Below are 7,035 nucleotides of genomic sequence, written 5' to 3' on the forward strand. Positions count from 1 at the left end.
ATGGTCACTACCTTTACAGTTCTTGCAGTGTGTTGTATCACAGTTTGCAGCCAGATGAGCCATGGAACCACATTTCCTACAAGTCTTGGGCTGGCCTGAATAGAACACATGGCCTCTAATAGATCCTAATTGAATAGTTGAGGGCAGGTGTAAGAGTTGCCCTGATTGCTGATCTCTTCTCAGGCGGACATAGAAACGCCTGGCACCGGTTCTTATGCCATCTTCGTCTCTCAACTCCATGCCTCTATTTACAGTGCACTGGAAAGAAAGCCACGTTTGTATATCCTCCGTTGTAACTTTTTCAGAGTACATGATAACAGTCACAACTTTAGGCTCCTGCTCCGACAGTGGGGTAAGAGAGATGTTCTCAAGTCTTGGGTTGGAGTCTTTCATTTGGTTAAAGGCACTGACACACCTCTCGAACAACGCATTAGTGGTAAAGATTACCTCAAAAGTCTTTTTTCCAGGAAAGGTGAAGATGAAATCCAACTGCGTAGGGGAAAATCCAAGTTCTTTCTGAATCACATATCTGCTGAACTGAAGTCTGTCCATTTCCAAATTACCTTGAAGTTCAAACCGCACTGCATTCCTCCTGGACCCAATCATGGCTATGACCATTGGTAATAACTAGCGAAAGCGGATTCCTGAAGGCTTAATTGCCAGACTTGTTTGTGTCTTTCCCAACAAGAGTGCCCTGGGTGAACCAATTCAATTTTTTCAATTTTTAGACATTTATTATGTCCTTTACAAAATAAAATCATTCAAAGAATACAACAACATTCACAAACAACAATAATATTTACATCGTTCCACGTTTTTTTCCCACTACAACAAATTAAACATTATCAAACATTTGTATTTTAGGAACTCTCCACATTAACAGTTTTCTTTTCTTTTCTTTTGTTGATTTGTCCTTTAGCATATAATCACTGAAGATGTTTAACATAGATCTTATAACAATTTCTTGTGGAACACAAATTTTCCTCATTACACATACATTTCTGGCTTTCCATAAACTTTCTTTTACACAGTTGATGATAACCCACCATTTTTTTATGTTATCTGTCTGATTTCTTTGCAAGGAACCATAAGCTATGTCCTCATAGCAACCAGGAGGTTTGTGCAAAGCTTTTAGCCATGGTGATACAAGTACCCAGACCCCTCTAGCGGCGGGGCATAACCATAAAAGATGTTGCACAGTTTCATTGCCACCGCAGGAAGGCCTAGGGCACTTAGCACTGCGGATGCAGTTTCTCCTCTCAAGAAAGGCTCTGGTCGGCAAACACTGGTGAATGACTTGCCAAGCCAAATCTTTATGGTTATTAGTTAGGATAGAGTGATTGACGTTAGCCCATACAATTTCTGAAACCTCTTCCCTTAATTTGCCCACAGGAGTTAATCTTGAGTGGAGTGGGGACAGAACCTTTTCTATTTCTATTCTCGTGATTTTGTCGTATGGTACTTGAGATGCACCTTTTTTTAGGCATGAAAAGACTGTCTCATACATTTTCGGCCATGTTTGCGCATATGGGATGGTTTGTGGTGGCCTTTTCCCCCATGCTCTAAGCACACCCCGCCCCACCCAAAACAAGGCAAAATGAACCCAACTTGGAGCAACTTCAGGCTTCAGACAGGCTTTAATAATTGGGGTCACAAACATAGACTTTAGTTTACTTTCCATATCAGGGACACCTTTTCCCCCCTTCTCTAATGGTCGGTACATTATTTCACGTTTTAGTTTTTCATGTTGTCCATTCCATATAAACTGGACAATAATCTTCCTAAGTGTCACCATAAACATGTGTGGCACTGGAAAAGTTGTTGCCAAAAAAGTCAAGGAGGGCAAGATGTCTGCTTTTATAACCAGCACTTTCCCCACCATGGTTAGATCCCTGTCTTGCCACTGTAGGAGCTTTCCTCTTATTTTGGGTAATTTTGACTCCCAATTGGTGTTTTCCATATCTTTCCCTATTTGTATACCCAACACTTTGATTGTCTCTTTTTTCTGTATGACGCCTAGATTTTCCACTGGTTCTCTCCAGTTAAGGTAGAGTATTTCACATTTCCCTTTATTGACTTTTGTTCCTGATGCTGCAGTAAAATTGTCACACAAAAGCAAGGTATTTCTTACTGATCTATTATCTGTCAGGAGGAGAGTAAGGTCATCCATGTATAGACTGAGTTTTGCCTCCCTGCCTGCTGCCCCCGGTATTGGGAGGCCTTTGATGTTTTTTTCCTGCCTTAAAGCACACGCGAGGGGCTCGATTGCGGATTGAGGATAAACAGGGCAGGGGAAAGAGGACAACCTTGTCGTACACCTGATTTTACTTTGAATGGAGCGGTGCATCCCCCATTTACCACAACGGTGCTATTAATGTCGGCATACAGCAGGTCTACCCAATCTCTAAAATTGTTGCCAAAATTAAGATGGGACAGAACAGCTTTAAAGTAGTGGTGGTTAATACTATCAAAGGCCTTCTCCAAATCTAGTCCCAGGATACATAGAGGGATGTCACGATCTTGGGCAAACAAAAAAGAGTCTCTAACTAAAGCTAGGCTGTCGGCCATGGATCGGCCTGGAACCCCACACGTTTGGTCTATACCGACCAGTTGATGAACTACTGGTTGCAGTCGGAAATAAAGGGCCTTTGACAATATTTTAATGTCAACTCCGAGCAAGGTTTAAAGGCCTCCAATTTTTCAAGTCCTTCCTGTCTGCCTTTTTGAAACGAAGGGAGATGGAGCCTGTTCTTAACGAAGGTGGTAGTATGCCTCTAGAGAAACTCTCCTTGAACACTTGCAACAAAGGGGCTTTTAGCTGGTCCCAAAAGTTGTTGTAAAACTCTTTGGGTAAACCATCCAAACCAGGAGATTTTTTATTCTGCATGCTCTGCATAGCTTTTGTTAACTCATTAATTGTCAAGTCTCTCTCCAGAAGATCTCTTTCTGAATTTTTTAGTTTCATGGTTAAATGAGACAAGAAAAAATCAATTGACTGTTCAGAAATGGCCTTCTCTTGATAAAGATCTCTGTAAAAGGACTTGACAACACCAAGTATGCCTTGAGGGTCACTCTCCTCCTTTCCCTCCCTGTCCAACACACCTTCAAAACAGTGCCTAGACTTGACCATTTTATTAAAAAATAGCGAGTACACTTTTCATTCTCTTCTAGGTGTTGTACCCTGCTCCTTGTGAGCACCCCTTTACTCTTTTCATTGTACAACTTAATCATAAATTTTTTAAGTTTTTCTATGTCCTCATTCACCTCAAAACCAGACAATGACAGAAGATAGTAGCGTTGCAACTTGGCTTGCAGCCTTTTTTGAATAGCTCGTTTCTTTGCCGCTGCTTTTTTACCTTCTCTCATGAAGAAAGCCTTGGTTTTTTGTTTGACATCCTCACACCATTCTCCCAAGGAATCAAACAAAGGCTGCAAAGTGAACCATTGATGAAGCTTGTCCCTGTATCTTGTCACCACTTCTGGGTTGTCTAATAAACTAGTATTGAGTTTCCAGATACATGAACCGGACCTATACGAGCCCTGAATTTCTAAGGAACAGTTAAGTTTGTGGTGATCTGAGAAAGGAACTGGTTCAATTGTGCAGGTGAGTGGTGTGACACGCGATGTGGTAAACAAAAAGTCTATACGAGAGAAGGTTCTTCCATTTGTCCAAGTATAACATGGTGTGGAGGGGTTTGTTCGTCTGTAGGCATCCACTAGTTTACCGTCCTTAATAATATTCAGGAGTGTGTGTGAACTAGAATCGAGTTTCACTGTGGAGGTAGACCTTTTATCTGCTATGTCCACGATGCAGTTAAAGTCACCCCCAATTATAACTTCCCTCCCACAGTGTGTTAGGGTTCGGATGGCCTGTAACACCATTTGACGGTCTTGAGTCTCAGTAGGACAGTAAATATTTATAATCCTAAATTTTGCTCCTTTCCCTTCTATATCTACCAACAATAATCTACCATCTATAACCCTCTCAACCCTCTGAATGTGAAAAAGTTTGCTGTTGAAAAGGATTGCCACCCCAGAGGCTCTGTTGTTATTGTCGCCCGACCAAACTGACTGTCCATAGGGCCATCTGTTTTCAAAACGTTTATAATTGTCTTTGAAGGCTATAGAGCACTCCTGAAGGAGGAATATGTCCCCCCCTCCTTTACGCAAAAAACTGAAAACAGACTGGCACTTTACAGGGTCATTAAGGCCTCTAGTATTAATAGTGACAAACTTGAAAGAAAGCAGAGGGTCTACAGTTAAAATCACCTAATTGAAGGGGATTGTCTCTTTTTCTTTTTCTTCTTTTGGGTTCTAGAGTTCCACTCTGTTTCCTCTGTACCACTATTCATTTGGGTGGTAACAGAGAAAGCAGACAAGCTCTTAGGGTCTAGAAAGGGAGAAGAAATGGACAAGGGGTTGGGCCATATCTCTGGGTCCGGGCTAGTAAAGGAAGAATCGCCTGATGTTTCCTGGGATCGTTTTCGGGATGATGTGCATGCAAGGGGAGTGTCAGAGAGTAGAGTTAAGGAAGGGAGCACCTCCGTGCCCCCACTTAAGACCTGGTTGGTTTCCAGAGAAGAAGCACCAGCTGCGCCACCAGGTGAAGGCAAGTCTCCGAGCATTAGGTCCAGGAGGTCTCTGCAGTCCTTGGATGAAACTGGAGGCCTCTCTATAGATGGTTGCTCCTGGTAACCAGGTGGGAGGACCTCTTGGGACTGCTGCGATTCCTGGGGCTCCAGGGTTGGCTGGTCCAGTTGTCTGTGAGTGGCAGTCTCACCGGCTTGCTCGTCGTTTGGTTTGGTAGGTAAGTGGGTGGAGTTGATAGTTGACATTGACATATTGGCTGTCCAGTCCTCCTGGCTGTGTGGGTGTGATGTGTTGAACTCTGGTGTGATCGTGTGCTCTTCAGTCCAATCTTTCTGATTAAGTGCATCTCCTATGTGATCCTTCACAACAGGAGAGATTGCGCCTGGATGATCCTCCTTGTTCTTGCCGCTCACTTGCCCCAACATATGTTGATGTCCCCCTTCACTTAATGCCAGCTGGCGGTCATTAACTTCACCCTCATCTTTTTGTGTGGTCTGGTTTTGTGTGTCTGGCTGCCCTTCCAAACTATCTCGAGGGTCTTCTTGAAAATCAGGGATGAACTGTCGAGTTCTGTTTGCATATGATTCTGGACAGGTCCTGAAAGTATGGCATGAAGAACCGCAGAGGTTACACCTCATAGGTTGTGTACAATCTTTAGTAGCATGGTCACTACCTTTACAGTTCTTGCAGTGTGTTGTATCACAGTTTGCAGCCAGATGAGCCATGGAACCACACTTCCTACAAGTCTTGGGCTGGCCTGAATAGAACACATGGCCTCTAATAGATCCTAATTGAATAGTTGAGGGCAGGTGTAAGAGTTGCCCTGATTGCTGATCTCTTCTCAGGCGGACATAGAAACGCCTGGCACCGGTTCTTATGCCATCTTCGTCTCTCAACTCCATGCCTCTATTTACAGTGCACTGGAAAGAAAGCCACGTTTGTATATCCTCCGTTGTAACTTTTTCAGAGTACATGATAACAGTCACAACTTTAGGCTCCTGCTCCGACAGTGGGGTAAGAGAGATGTTCTCAAGTCTTGGGTTGGAGTCTTTCATTTGGTTAAAGGCACTGACACACCTCTCGAACAACGCATTAGTGGTAAAGATTACCTCAAAAGTCTTTTTTCCAGGAAAGGCGAAGATGAAATCCAACTGCGTAGGGGAAAATCCAAGTTCTTTCTGAATCATATCTGCTGAACCATTTCCAAAGTACCTTGAAGTTCAAACCGCACTGCATTCCTCCTGGAACCAGTCATGGCTATGACCATTGGTAATAACTAGCGAAAGCGGATTCCTGAAGGCTTAATTGCCAGACTTGTTTGTGTCTTTCCCAACAAGAGTGCCCTGGGTGAACCACCTTCTTGATCATGGTATCTCCCCTGCCAGGTAAGTATAAGTTGAAAGTGTCAGAGACAGGGTGGTCGGTCCCAGACACAGCACTCTGGCTGAGGGTGCCTACAACGCATAATCCCAGAGGTCAGAGTCTTTCTGTCTCTGAAAAAGCAAACACGTCCGTGGAAAAGCCTAAAATCCAAGCATGCTAGCAATGGAAGCATGCCTGGGGGACATTTCTTCCACAAAGAAAGAACAATCTCAGAGAGGCCAACACGCAATTCATTTGTCCTTTCTTTTCCTTTGACATAATAACAGGGGAGAGCGCGAACGCAGTCCCCCACTACCACAAATTATGCAGTCGAGATGCCCACATTTGGGGAATTCGCAGTGTCTTTCTGTCTCTGAAAAAGCAAACACATCCGCGTAAAGGCCTAAAACCTAAGCATGCTAGCAATGGAAGCATGCCTGGAGGACATTTCTTGCACAATGAAAGAACAATCTCAGAGAGGCCAACACGCAATTCATTTTGTCCCACCAAAAGGACACACCCCCTTCTTGCGGCCATCGGGACCCTGGGCATTACTCAACACGCTGCCACTCTCTGGGCAAACTGCCAAAGGAACCCGTGAAAATTTACACTGCCGCAAGCATACGCTGACTTGGACGTTGACAGACTGTGCGCACAGCCCAGGACTCCTTACTTTTCCTTTGACATAATAACAGGGGAGAGCTCGAACGCAGTCCCTCACTACCACAAATTATGCAGTCGAGATTCCCACATTTGGGGAATTCGCAGGGGTCAGCACAACCGGAGTGCAATGGCTAAGCCTCGCCCTGGGTGAACCACCTTCTTGATCATGGTATCTCCCCTGCCAGGTAAGTATGAGTTGAAAGTGTCAGAGACAGGGTGGTCGGTCACCCTTGTAAAAGAGTTTCAGAACCCCACTAGTTGTATGTGTGGCTTAATAAGTTAGAAAAATGTATGCACATTTAAGTAAGCCCTCTTTAACTGGCCTAACATGTTCTTACAGAGAGTGAGGACAGAAGATGGAGTTTAAGACAGCTCGTTATTCAGCAGGTGAGTCACAGGCGAAGACTGGAATATTCATCT

General features: G+C 44.0%; 1 non-coding gene and 1 pseudogene across 1 annotated transcript; both read right to left on the minus strand.

The window, feature by feature from the left end:
- Window positions 1-6,236: 6,236 nt before the first annotated feature.
- Window positions 6,237-6,387, minus strand: LOC119913710 (annotated as a pseudogene).
- A 257-nt stretch (window positions 6,388-6,644) lies between these two features.
- LOC119913590 lies at window positions 6,645-6,808 on the minus strand. The gene has a single exon (XR_005446552.1). It is a non-coding gene; the product is annotated as a U1 spliceosomal RNA (small nuclear RNA).
- Window positions 6,809-7,035: the final 227 nt, after the last annotated feature.

The sequence above is a fragment of the Micropterus salmoides genome, unplaced genomic scaffold (genome assembly GCF_014851395.1).
Source record: "Micropterus salmoides isolate LMB-PRFRI ecotype aquatic unplaced genomic scaffold, ASM1485139v1 Ms_hic_scaffold_2, whole genome shotgun sequence".
NCBI classification, from domain to species: domain Eukaryota; kingdom Metazoa; phylum Chordata; class Actinopteri; order Centrarchiformes; family Centrarchidae; genus Micropterus; species Micropterus salmoides.